General features: G+C 42.7%; 1 protein-coding gene across 2 annotated transcripts in view; it reads left to right on the top strand.

The window, feature by feature from the left end:
- The first annotated feature begins 11,396 nt into the window (after positions 1–11,396).
- Positions 11,397–13,432, top strand: part of DIS3L2 (DIS3 like 3'-5' exoribonuclease 2) — a 368,569-nt gene continuing 366,533 nt past the window's right edge. Inside the window, exon 1 of one of the 2 annotated variants that reach the window (XM_055397563.2) lies at positions 11,397–11,538. The gene's annotated coding sequence lies outside the window, so the exon portion shown is untranslated. Of the gene's footprint in view, positions 11,539–11,603; positions 11,886–13,432 lie in introns of those variants that run through there. The other variant, XM_055397562.2, reaches the window with a different exon arrangement.

The raw sequence follows: 13,432 nt of genomic DNA, 5'->3' as shown, positions 1-13,432 counted from the left end.
CAAGAATGACAGAAAATGGTTAACATTACACTTAAAATATAATGTCATTTATTTGTTTATTTTAGGCTGTGCTGGGTCTTTGTTGCTGCACAGGCTTTTCTCTAGTTGCAGCAAGCAGGGGCTACTCTTTAGTTGTAGTACAGCGGCTTCTCACTGGGGTGGCTTCTCTTGTTGCAGAGCACAGGCTCTCAGGCACGTGGACTCAGTTGTGGCTCCCAGGCTCTGGAGCACAGGCTCATGGGCTTAGTTGCTCCGTGGCTTATGGGGTCTTCCCAAATGAGGGATGGAATCCGTGTCTGTCAGATAGGCAGGCAGATTCTTTACACCAAACCTTCAGGAAAGCCCAGTATTACACTTTAATAGGAGATTTTACAGATTATTTGGATTGAAGGTCTTGATAGAGAATTGGGTAAACTCATGAAAAAAACATACTCAGAAGGAAATACATTTATAGTATCTAAGATAAGCCTAATAAGTAAAAATTAAGTTATTGATTAGAGCAAAAGATTGGAAATAATCTATGAATCTAACAATATGCTATAATTATTCTGGTCAAATAGCTAATGGAAAATTCATGTAGGATACTACACATTTACTTAAAGTGATGCCATAGAATTGTATTTGTTGACATGTTGATGTGAATATCTTCAAGTTTTTAAAGTGAAAAAGTTACAAAACACTGTTGAAGTATATTCTACTGGAGGACTGACTTTTCAGCTTTCAATTTCAGAACTTATGATAAAGCCACAGTAGTCATGACAATGTGGCACAGGCAGGAAGATAGACCAACAGACTAGAATTGAGCCCAGAAATAAATCCACATATGTTAATTGATTTTGACAAGAATGCTAAGATCATTCAATGGGAAAAAATAGTCCAATAGGACAACTGGATAACTATTCAAAAGAGTGAAGTTAGATCTCTACCTCACTTCACATACAAACATTTATTCAAAATGGATCAAAAATCCAAACATGTGTGCTAAAAGTATAAAATACTTGGAAGAAAACATAGGTATAAATCTTCATGACCTTGCATTAGGCAACAGTTTTTCTTAGATATGATACACTAAGGACTAGCAACCAAACGAAAAATAGATAATTTGGACTTCACCAAGCTTAAAGCTTACTTTTCATCAAAGGACATTATTAAGGTAGTGAAAGACAATGGTCCAGATGAGAGAAAATATTTGCAAAAAATATATTTGATAAGAGCCTAGAATCCAGAATACATAGAGAATTCTTACAGTCCAACAATAAAAAGACAAATAACCCAATTAAAAAATGAACAAAGGACTTGAATAGAAAGTTCTCCAAAGAAGATATACAAATGGTCAATAAACATCCTTACTAGCCATTATGGAAATGCAAATTAAAACTTCAATGGATGCCACTTTACTAGATAGTACTCCATTCAAATGACTGTGTTTAAAAAATGGAAAATAACAAATGTTGTCGAGGTTGTGGAGAAATTGGGACACTTATACATTGTTGGTGGAAATATAAAATGGCACTGTTATGATATGACGCAGTCCATATGACCAAGCAATTTTACTCCTATATATATATGCCCAAACGGAGAAGGCAGTGGCACCCCACTCCAGTACTCTTGCCTGGAAAATCCCATGGACGGAGGAGCCTGGTGGGCTGCAGTCCATGGGGTCACGACTGAGTAATTTCACTTTCACTTTTCACTTTCATGCATTGGAGAAGGAAATGGCAACCCACTCCAGTGTTCTTGCCTGGAGAATCCCAGGGATCAGGGGGCCTGGTGGGCTGCTGTCTCTGGGGTCACACAGAGTTGGACATGATTGAAGTGACTTAGCAGCAGCAGCAGCAGCATATATGCCCAAAAGAACTGAAAATGTATGATCATGCAAAAACTTATACTTGAATGTTCATGGTAGCTTTATTCATAACAGCCAAAAACTGGAAACAACCCAAATGTCCATTAACTTATGGACAAAGAAAATGTGATATATATATGAATATGATTTTACGATAAAAAAGAATGAATCAGTGATCATATTATCATGTGGATGAATCTTGAAAACGTTCAGTTCAGTCGCTCAGTCGTGTCCGACTCTTTGCGACCCCATGAATCACAGCTGCTAAGATAAATGGTTTTTCTGGTAGTCATGTATGGATGTGAGAGTTGGACCATAATGAAAGCTGAGTGCCGAAGAATTGATGCTTTTGAATTGTGGTGTTGGAAAAGACTCGTGAGAGTCCCTTGGACTGTAAGGAGATTAAACCAGTCCATCCTGAAGGAAATCAGTCCTGAATATTCATTGGAAGGACTGATGCTGAAGCTGAAACTCCAATACTCTGGCCACCTGATGTGAAGAACTGACTCGTTAGAAAAGACCCTGATGATGGGAACTGGAGGCAGGAGGAGAAGGGGATGACAGAGGATGAGATGGTTGGATGGCATCACTGACTCAATGGACATGGGTTTGAGTAAGCTCCGGGAGTTGGTGATGGACAGGGAGGACTGGTGTGCTGCAGTCCACTGGGTCACAAAGAGTTGGACACGACTGAGCGACTGAACTGAAGATAAAGAAGCCAATCATAAAGGGCCATATATTGTATGATTCCATTTATATAAAATGTCCAGAATAGGGAAATTCACAGAAACAAAAAACAGATTGTGATTGCCTAGGGCTAGAAGGATGGGAGGGAAGTGGGGAGTGCTCATGGCATGGGATTTCTTTTTTGGTGTGGTTAAAATGTTCTAAAATTTATTGTGATGGTTGTACAACACTGTGACTGTACCATAAAGAACCAAACTGTACACTTTAAAATGGTGAATTTTAAGTTATGTGAATTATATCTCATTTTTAAATTTTAAAAAAAGTATATTTCAATCTAAATCCAAATGTTTGTCTACCTACCTACGAATGTATGTATGTGTGTTTGTACATATCTGTCTACCTACAGGGGCTTCCCAGGTGGCTCAGTGGAAAAGAATCTGCCTGCCAGTGCAGGAGATGGAAGAGAGGCAGGTTTGATCCTCGGCTGGGGAGGATCCCCTGGAGTAGGAAATGGCAACCCACTCCAGTATTCCTGCCTGAAAAATTTCCTGGGCAGAGAAGCCTGGTGGGTGAAGGTTCACGGGGTCACAAAGAGCTGGACACGACTAACACACATTCACATGTCTACCTACCAGTCTATCTCATTTTGGGTATTGTGAATTACACCTACATTTTTAGTTGCTTCTTCGTGTGAATATTTATAATTTATATAACAAAGAAAAAAATAAAAGAAAACCCTAAAGTATACATGGAAACTACTAAGATACAATTTGTAAAAGAGGGGATGTAAAATAGTTGCACATTGTGCAGCTCTGCAACATAAAGATATGGTACCAGTAACAGAATAAAGTGAAGACAAATGTGCAAAAGTGGTAAAATTAAATTACGTATGAGGTAAAATTAAAAAAACTTTTTTTGTGTTATAATCTTTACCTTTACAAGGAGGCAGAAAGTGAACATATTTGTCTTAAATGAATTGCTGCTGCTGCTAAGTCGTTTCAGTCGTGTCTGACTCTGTGTGATCCCATAGACGGCAGCCCACCAGGCTCCTCCATCCCCGGGATTCTCCAGGCAAGAATACTGGAATGGGTTGCCATTTCCTTCTCCAATGCATGCATGCATGCTAAGTCGCTTCAGTCATTGCTGACTCTGTGCGACCCCATGGACAGCAGCCTACCAGGCTCCTCTGTCCATGGAATTGAGGTCTTATTAACTTGCTATTGAAAATGTTAATGACAACAACATCAAGTCTAGATGCTTTTTCCAAAAAATTCACTCATTCTACCAATCTTCATTGAATAGGTTTTAGACATTTGTTTTTTTTCCCCTAAACTTTTTATTTTGTATTGGGGTATAGCTGATGAACAAGCAATGTTGTGACAGTTTCAGGTGAACAGCGAAGGGACTCACCCATACATATACATGTATCCACTCTTCCCCCAGATTTTCCATATTTCTTGTGAATTTTTCCTTTTGCTCATCTTTTCCTGCTGTTTTGAATTTTCTTCTTGTTTGGTTTTATTCAAATTTATTAATTCCTTTTAATTTTAAAATGTATTCAATTTTAACTTTGAATTGTATTTCTTAATAATTGAAACATTTTTGTGTTTATATAGTCTTTAGGTTTTTGTATGTCTTATATTTTCTTGGGTACTTAATTGACTATACTTGTAGTTTGAAAATATTAGTTCATTTTTAATTGTTTTGCATATTAGCAGATATTCTTATTTTCCAATTAACTTATTTGATTTCATATTTATTACCATTCCTTTAAAAATTTGTTACTTATATCTTTTAAAAAATTTAGGTGTAAATTTAGTTGATATTTTTTCCCTTTTTCTTTCTTGTTACCATAAGCCCGAAAGATACCAGAATTCTCTTAATGCAGCTTTATCTGTGTATCCAGTATCTCTTTTTCACTTGTCTTTAAAATAACATCCCCATATTTGGTGTTGCCTTTTCAACCTATGAATAATTGTTCCATCACAGAACTTTCTTCCATTCTTGCCTGGTCATGTGCATATAGGTGGCATACCAGTTTTCTCTCCAATTTTATTGTCTGAGAAAGTATGTGTAAAATCTTAGTGTGCTAGGTCGCTTCAATCATGTCCAACTCTTTGTGACCCTATAGACTGTAGCCTGCCAGGCCCCTCTGTCCATGCGATTCTCCAGGCAAGAATACCGGAGTGGGTTGCCATGCCCTTCTCCATGGGCTCTTCCCAGCCCAGGGATCGAACCCACGTCTCTCATGTCTCCTGCATTGGCTGGCGGGTTCATTACCACTCATGCTAGAATCTTTATCTATTGTGAATATCTTTATCTTCAAAATCGCAGTTCATTTCTGTGAAAGCCTAATGCACATTTAAGAAAGCTCCCTATTTCCCAATTTTTCCTTTTTGGATCAGATCCTCTAATCACAGTTTTGTAGAAGAGAAAAGGAGGCTCCCCACCACCATCCCCACAAGGTGTAGGGACTTGCTGACAATCCCTCAGCGGGGCTCGGTCACAGCCTGTTTTGGGGGCCAATGAATGGAGTATTGTGGAGAGTTTCTGCCAGCAAGCTCCAACAGCACCCTGCCTTTGCTGGCGCTCCGTTCTGTTGAAAAGCTACAGAGCAGGGGGGACTTGGGCCAAACAGCTTGTTTTGCCGGACTTCCCCTGCAGCCTCCCTGCTGTACACAGCATTATACTGACCTGCTGTCTTGGGCTTCTCCTTGGCCCTGCCTGAAGAAGGGATTGTTTTCTAGGATGCTAGCTTCTCATGAAAACAGTCCTCCAGAGGGTCCTGCTATTTGTGTTCAGGGCATGCCCAGGTTTGCTGGAATCCTGGGATGAACATAACTTATTCAGTCAAGCTGGGACCCGCTATTCTTGCTTTTGTGCAAGCCTGACTTATCTGAGCCAGGCTTTTAAATTATCTCTCCCTTTTCTTTAAATGTTTTTTTTTTTGTAAAAAGATCCATAGGTGTGGGTTTGTCTTTTTAATACAGTCTATGATTCTATTTTTTAAAATAGAATTTAGTTCCTTTACATGTAATCTTATAATTGTTCTAATTGTATTACTCTGTATTTTTCTCAGTTAATAAAATTCTGTTTTCTCTTTAACTTAAAAAAGGATTTCTTTTGGATGCTGTGTTTTTTGATTCATTTAACTAAGATCAAATGTAACATTTTCTGAACAACTCAGCTTCCCAGTGTTTTTACTATATTTTCATTTATCCATCAAGCGACTGTGCACATTTCTTTTTATCTGTTCTAATTTAAAAAATGTTTTTCTTATAAATAGATTCAGAATTCTTTTTGTCATTTTCTCACCTTCTTGAAGTCCTCTTTGGTCAAATCCTCTTGGTTTGGTTTTGGCCTTTAGAAAAGTTAAATATTTAAAAATACACTATCACACTTAATGACAACCATAGCTTTATATCATTGCTTTTCAGGCTAGGGTATGCATATCTGTGGAGACAGGCTATAATACAGTGCATGAAACTATCGCTTCTCCCTTCATTGAAATTTTGTTCCCCTCTCCTCCAGTAAGTCTGCACTATGCACACACACACATTCCCCGCCCACTCCAGCCCCCTAAGAAAGGTATATACTTGAGTAGCCCTAATTCTACTGGGTGATTCTCTTTCCCTTTCAGCTGATTGGCTCCAGTAGACCCCTAGCCCAACTCATAGACTGGCCTGAGCCAATCAATAAGATGTTTTCTCTCTAGAATTCTAGAATTCAGAGACTCAATCAGGGTTGGACACTGAAAAGGGAGAAACAGATTCAACCTTCACTGAAATTGTTCCCCACCCCCACCCCACATATGAGTCCTTGGAGGAGTGTTGATATCTGAAAAAAAATATATATTGGGCTTGGTTAGGAACAGAAAGTGACAAAGAGAACTTTGGTAGGCTACAGTGTCTGCTCTCAAAGGAAGAATAAAAGCTGCTTATGTCAATTAGGACCATCGTTTACAAGATACTTGGCTATTTTATACTTCTAAGAGCAACTACTATATAGGATAACTATGTGTTAAATAATATTAACAAACACGTGTATTTTACTATGTACCAGGCACTGTTCTAGGTCCTTTACATATATTGACTCATTCAAATCTCACATAAGCCTTATGAGATGTTATCATCATCATCTACATTCTACAGGTGAGGAAAATGGAGACACAGAGAGGTTGGTTAACTTGCCCAAGGTCACACAGCAAGTAATTGGAGGAGTTGGATTTGAACCCAGCAGTTTGGTAACCCATGCTTTAAGTGCTATGCCACACTGGTGCTGTATCAGAGTTGCAACTTGAGTGTGCCTTTTCTTACACTGGCTTCTTATGCGGCTGGTATCTAGCAGGACGCAAGGCACAGAAGAAAAGTAAAATTCTGTCCTGTACATATCTCCCTCTGCAGTAAATTCTCCAGCAAAGAAAAGTATAAGCATTCTGGATTTTGTGAATGAAATATGACTCTTTATTTCCTCATTTAAAGTGCAATGATTGTTAGGTGACATTTGCAGTTGCTGAGATATATGTATAATTCAAGTCCAAAACCAGAAAAAATATGCAAGATGGAAAATCAGAGAAATAAAAATTAAAATAAGATGATGAGGGAGTATGAAAATTAAGACAAATTTAAAGCTAAAGATGTGGAAATAAAAATTTAGGAAGAATAACACTGTAAATGAGAGCATTTTCTAAAATTCCTATTTAAAGTAGCATATGTAAAATAAAAAAAAGAGACAAAAAGGCAAGAAAACTAGAAAAATTAAAAAAATAAACCTAAGAAGTTAAGAGTACTATGTTAATGGAATCCTGATAAAATAAATAGTAAAAATATTTAAAAAGATGAAAATTTAAATAAAAGTTCATAGGTTAAAGAGACATTAAGGTAAAAGCTAACACCTATGAAGGATTTATTTCTTAAAAATAATTAGGATAAAATAATACTATGAAGCTAGAAGGAAGAGAAAAATATAATTTTTAATACTAAATTTAAAGTGAGATGAGAACAGCATCAGACTATAAACAGACTCCAAGTTGGAAATAGTGGTCTGGATGATCTAGTTGCTGCAGTCTGAGAGGCTAAGAACAATTGATATGGTGATGGTGATATTTTTCTGCTTACTCTCAGCCCTCTAAGCCCATCATACTCTGCCTGCACAGGCATGGACTTTATAATGTATCCCACAGCCGATCTGGGCTTGATCAGCTAGTGGTAAAGAACCTGCCTTCCAAGGCAGGTAGACATAAAAGACATTGGTTCGATCCCTGGGTTGGGAAGATACCCTGGAGGAGGGCATGGTAACCCACTTCAGTATTCTTGCCTGGAGAATCCCGTGGACAGAGGAGCCTGGAGGGCTGCAGTCCATAGGGTCTCAAAGAGTCAGACATGACTGAAGTGACTTAGCATGTATACACACACAGCTGAGCTAAGACCTTCCGAAGTCACACTCCCAAGCCAGCAAGCACTCTATTACTTTGGTTGTTGGAATGTGTTCAACTCTCCTTTTTTAAAAAGTATTTATTTATTTGGCTGTGCCAGGTCTCGGTTGCATCACGTGGGATCTTCGATCTTCACTGTGGCACGTGGGATCTTTCGTTTCTGCATGCAAACTCTTAGTCATAGCATGTAGGATCTAATTCCCTGAGCAGGGATCAAACCCAGGTCCCCTGAATTGTGGAGTGTGGATTACCAGAGAAGTCCTGGAATATGTTCAATTCTACCTTAGATTTTTCTTTAACCTATTTGGTAGTCCTTTTACTATCTTTTAACATCCATCAAGGTAAAATTAGCAGGTGAAAGGCAATCAAAATGTGTTGTTGAATGAATTTATTCCATTCTATCTCCTTGAAGTTTTTGTGCTGTTTGGTCAGTACGTTGTTCTCACATACACACACACACACACACACACACACACACACACACACAGCTTTAGCACCTTGCATCATCTTTGAGGTTGTAACCCCCTTCTTACTGAACCCGAGTTGCTTGGTTATTTGCTCCTTTCACCGCAACTGGTGGCAGTGGAATTGGGTGGGGGAAATGACACAGTCTATAGGACTTGTTCTTGGACTGGGTTATTAGGGTGAGAGTGTGGTGACAAGGGAAAGTGGAGTCAAGAGTGACTCCTGGGTGTCTGGCTTTGAGACAAGGTGGATGTTAGTAAAGGAGAAGCCCAAGTTGGGGATGGTGGTGGTTAGGAATCAGGATTAGCATGGAAAGCTCTGGAGCAACCAAAACTTAGACTTCATAACAGACACAGTTCCTCCTAGGGCCAAAATGGAATTCTCCTGGAGGCAGCAGATGGCTTATCTCATATAAGAACAGGGCATGGTAACTCTGATCCTTCACTCATATCTTGGGTCTTGGGGGGCATTCCTCTAAGCCATTAACTGGCATCCATCATCCAGAGACCAGTCAGACAAAGAACATCACTTGGAAACTTCCATGCCAAGACCACTCTGAAAATACAGAGTTCACCCACAATTCCGTGCAGTTCTCTAATATGCCATTCATAGCAATGATAAATTTCTACCTCTTGAGGCATCATTGAGATGTCCCAGAAGCCTAGCCAACTTGAGCCTAATGAATCACCTTGGCCCTTCAATAGGACACAGTTCTTTAGAATAGATGCTATAGTCAAGGTTTCCAGGAGAATGTGAGGTGGGCTTTATCTTATACTTCATGTATTTGGGTTTCTTTTTTCTAGGTTACAAGTTGACTTTGTCCCTTCTTTTCACAAAAAATTGATTTAACTTTCTTTTACTGAGTTGTAACCATTTTCTGGGCTTCCCTGTTGGCTCAGATGGTAAAGATTCCACCTGCAACGCAGGAGATCCGTGTTCAATTCCTGGGTTGGGAAGATCCCCTGGAGAAGGGAATGGTTACTCACTCCAGTATTCTTGCCTGAAGAATTCCACAGCAAGAGGAGCCTAGCAGGCTATAATCCATGGGGTTGAAATTTCCATGGGGTTGATGTTGTTTCTAGGCCCTCTTGGCCGATATGTTGGGTGTTCTAAACTCTTCAGCTACACATTTAGAATTTCATGGTTTCTTTCTATGGATGCCTGGTCACATCCATTGTGGACAGATTTATCAGTCTCTCAGAGAAGAATAACATTTCTCTCTTGGGCATACGCATGCACACACACACACTGTAATATTTGTGATAACAGAAAATGATTGGAATTATGGACTGGGATATATGTTTGTGGGGCAAACCTCTCATTTCAACTCACTCCAGAGTGTGTTGTGGTTACCCTTTGGCCCAAATGAAGAAGCCCAGGGTGCACTTCACTTAGACGACTTGGGGATATGTCTGCCTAGCCCTGCAGCCTTCACCCTGGCTGACACCACATTTTCTGACTGCAGTCCAATCTCAGTGAGATATCTCTGTTAAACTTATGTACAAAAATTGTCCTTCTCTATTCCTATTTCTAATTATTTTTGGCTTCACTTCCCATTCTGGCCCTGAAAGCCCAGCTTTTATGTTTTCAATCCTTTATCTTTCTTCTGGATCTTTCCACCTCTGGCTCCATTGGGTTCTCTCCCATCTATTGAGTCCCTGGACCTCCATCACACTCTGCTTCCTACCCCTGCTGAGTTTCTTCTACCCTCTACAGTTTGAATAGACAAGTTCTGCCCACAACAGACCTTTGCTGAGGATTTGGAAGGGACTTGTGTGAACATTAAAAATCAAGAGGCCCAGGGGTTCTTTTATTCTTTAAACAAACATCGGGTGAGGCCTTTGCATGTAGCAGGCACTGTAGATGCAAGGTTAAATAACAATATTTTCCACCTTCAAAGAGATCGGTTATCAGAGGAATTCTGAAATTTGCAAATACAGTGACAGTGCTTTTAGATGCATTAGGCATTCAGGAACAATTTAATGTCATCTCTTTCCCTTGTTTCAACTAGGAGCATATGGTGGTGGACTCAATCACTACACAGATTCAAGTCATTGTCAACTTTGACAACCCAGTCCTGAATTTTGATTTTTCTATGGTCACCACCGAGCTCCGGATCCACACAGCATTTGACACTGGTGATCACCTTCTTACCGAAATTATTCTGCTGTCTTCTCAGCAGTCTTTCAAATGAACACGCGGTCTGCTCTTTGGGGGTACTTTTTCCTTTGTTCATACCTATGATATTGTTTTCTAGGTTCCAGCCTTAACCACAGTCTCTTCTCTACACACTTTCCAGGGCAGGCCCCTACATACTTTCTTTCAGTGGGTTTCTCAACGGGGAGCCTACTCTCCTCCCTGGATCACTCTTCTCCACCCTTGGCTTTTCCCTACCTGAGTCTGGGGAGGCCCCCCTCGGGCTGGCTCTCCTACGTTTCTTCACTCTGAGCGTCCCAGTCTGCAGGATCCTGCCTGCCTGTCTGCCCGCCTGCCCTCCCACCCGCCTGTCCGTCCAGCGGGCAGGAACCATGCCTGGGTGGTCCACCTCGGTATCCCAGGGCCAGCCCTGCACCTAGCTAGCTCTGAGCAGGTGTATCCGAGCGTGGAGTAAGTCAAGGGATGAGTGAAAAAAAACCTGTTACAGGAAAGGACCGGCGGGGCTACACCCGGGAGCGGGAAGCTGCGGGCTGGCGGCGTCGGGGGCGAGGATAGCGGGGGGTGGGGGCGATAGTGGGGTCGGGGGAAAGGGGAGTGAGTGGTGAAAGAGGCAGTTCAGTAGGGCACGGTACCGAGGACTGAGGCTGGGCGCGATCAGAAGCAGGGGCGGGAAGTCGCCCGCCAGCCGCTGGCCCGGGGGCAGGGGGCCGGCATCTAGAGCCACTGGCTACAGCCGGCCGCGGAGAGCCCTCCGCTCGGGCTCTGCTGCCGCTGCCGCAACAGAACTACCGCGGAGACCACCGACGCGGCCGCGCGCGCTCACCCCCGCGAGTCGCTTTTGGCCGCTCCCGGCCACCGTTGCTCTCTACAACTCGGCGCCTGTGACCCGGAAGAGCATTCTCCTTAGCAACTGCGGGACGGCGGCGGCGCTGGCCTCCCGGGAGCCACGGTGAGGCCTCCCCGCCCCCGTACTCCCCCCCGGCCCCCGCGCGCCCTCCTCGACCCCTCCCCAGAACCGACCCCGGGGCTGGCCTTCAAGGCCCCCGCGACCTTTCCGGGGAGGTGGGGGCACCTGCGCCGGCGGCCAGGCGCAAGTGCTCTCTGTCTCTGGCATCGATTCCCCGGCCCTGGCGTCGCCCCTGCCCACCCTGCGCCCCTGGCTCAGGGCCCACCTGGTCTCCCAGGCCCGGCTCCTCGCGCCTGAGCTCCGCCCGCCCTCCCTTGTACCCAGTATGATGCCCCGGGAGGAAAAGTAGAGTTAAACAGCCTGTTGCTGTCGAGGGGACGCTTCCCGAGGTTCGGGTTACATGTGGACGCGTTCTGTTGGGTCCCGATACGGATGTTTGGGATTGACAGGGGAGCGGGGGGCCTTAGGATTCCTGAGCAGTAGCCACTTTGCTGTAATACTTGATGTTTGCCTGTTGCTTTGCGCCTTCCAGAGTGGTATATCTGCTTCGTTGATCGTGGAGACTCAGCTATTTCAACATTTTGAACTGATCCTTTAGCTGGGGGTTAGCTTTCTGGTTTTTAGTTTATTTGTGCTGTGCTGAGTCGCGTCGGAGTCTTTGCGACCCTATGGACTTGTACCCCGCCAGGCTGCCCTGTTCATGGGGATTCTCCAGGCGAGAGTACTGAAGTGGGTTGCCATGCCCTCCTCCAAGGGATCTTCCCAACCCAGGGATGGAACCCAGGCCTCTCTTATTGCAGACGGATTCTTTTACTGTCTGAGCTACCAGGGAATCCCAAGAGTACTGGAGTGGGTAGCCTATTCCTTCTGCAGGGTAACTTCCCAACCTAGAAATTGGACCGGGGTCTCCTGCATTGCCGGCAGATTCTTAACCAGCTGAGCTACCTGGGAATTTTAGTTTATTTAGTATTCTGTGAGTTAGATTTTGTGTCTTAACAGTTTTCTGCAGAAGGAACTCTCCTTGGGACTGAGTAGATTTGGGGAAAAAAGACTCAAGTGACATTTACCACGTTGAAAAAGTAGGGACAGGTGTTGTTAATATCTCTGACTTACATTTGAAAACAGTTTAAACACAATAGTAAAATCCCAGCTGGCCTGGGATTTATATTAAAATACAAAAGACTGAAAACCTCCCTTAATTGAGTTTGAAGCAGTGGGACTAACGATGCTCTAAACCAGCAATCCTAATCTTTTTGGCACCAGGGACTGGTTTCCTGAAGGTAATTTTTCTGGGGTTGTGTGGATGGCTTGGGGTTGATTCAAGTACATTATATTTATTGTGCATTTTACTTCGAGTATTACATTATGATGTATAATGAAATGGGGCTTCCCAGGTGGCACTAGTGGTAAAGAACCCACCTGCCAATGTAGGAGATGTAAGCTAAGACATGCGGGATTGATCCCTGGGTGGGAAAGAACCCCCGGAAGAGTGCATGGCAACCCACTCCGGGTACTCATGCCTGGAGAATCCCGTGGACAGAGAAGCCTGGAGAGCTGCAGTCCATAGGGTTGCAAGGAGTCGCAAAGAGTTGGAAGTGACTTAGCATGAACGCACATATAACGGAATAGTTTTACATATAATGGAATAGTTGTACAACTCACTGTAATGCAGAATCAGTGGGAGCTCTGAGCTTGTTTTCCTGCAACTGGATGATCCCATCTAGGGTTGATGGGGGACAATGACACCTGAAGTGTGTTGCTTATGCCAGTCTACTCCATGGCCTTGTTTTGGTTCGAGCTTCTGTGAGAATCTAATGTGGCTGCTGATCTGATAGGAGGTGGAGCTCAGGCTGTAATGGGAGCGATGGGAAGCGGCTGTAAATACATAGGAAGCTTCCTTTGCTTACTGGCTATTCACTTCCTGCTGCTAAGTCGC

This window comes from Moschus berezovskii, chromosome 2 (genome assembly GCF_049115385.1).
Source record: "Moschus berezovskii isolate FMDL1 chromosome 2, NW_MosBer_1.0, whole genome shotgun sequence".
NCBI lineage: Eukaryota > Metazoa > Chordata > Mammalia > Artiodactyla > Moschidae > Moschus > Moschus berezovskii.
The sequence above is the reverse complement of the archived record's forward strand: the minus strand, read 5'-3'. Positions and strand labels throughout refer to the sequence as shown.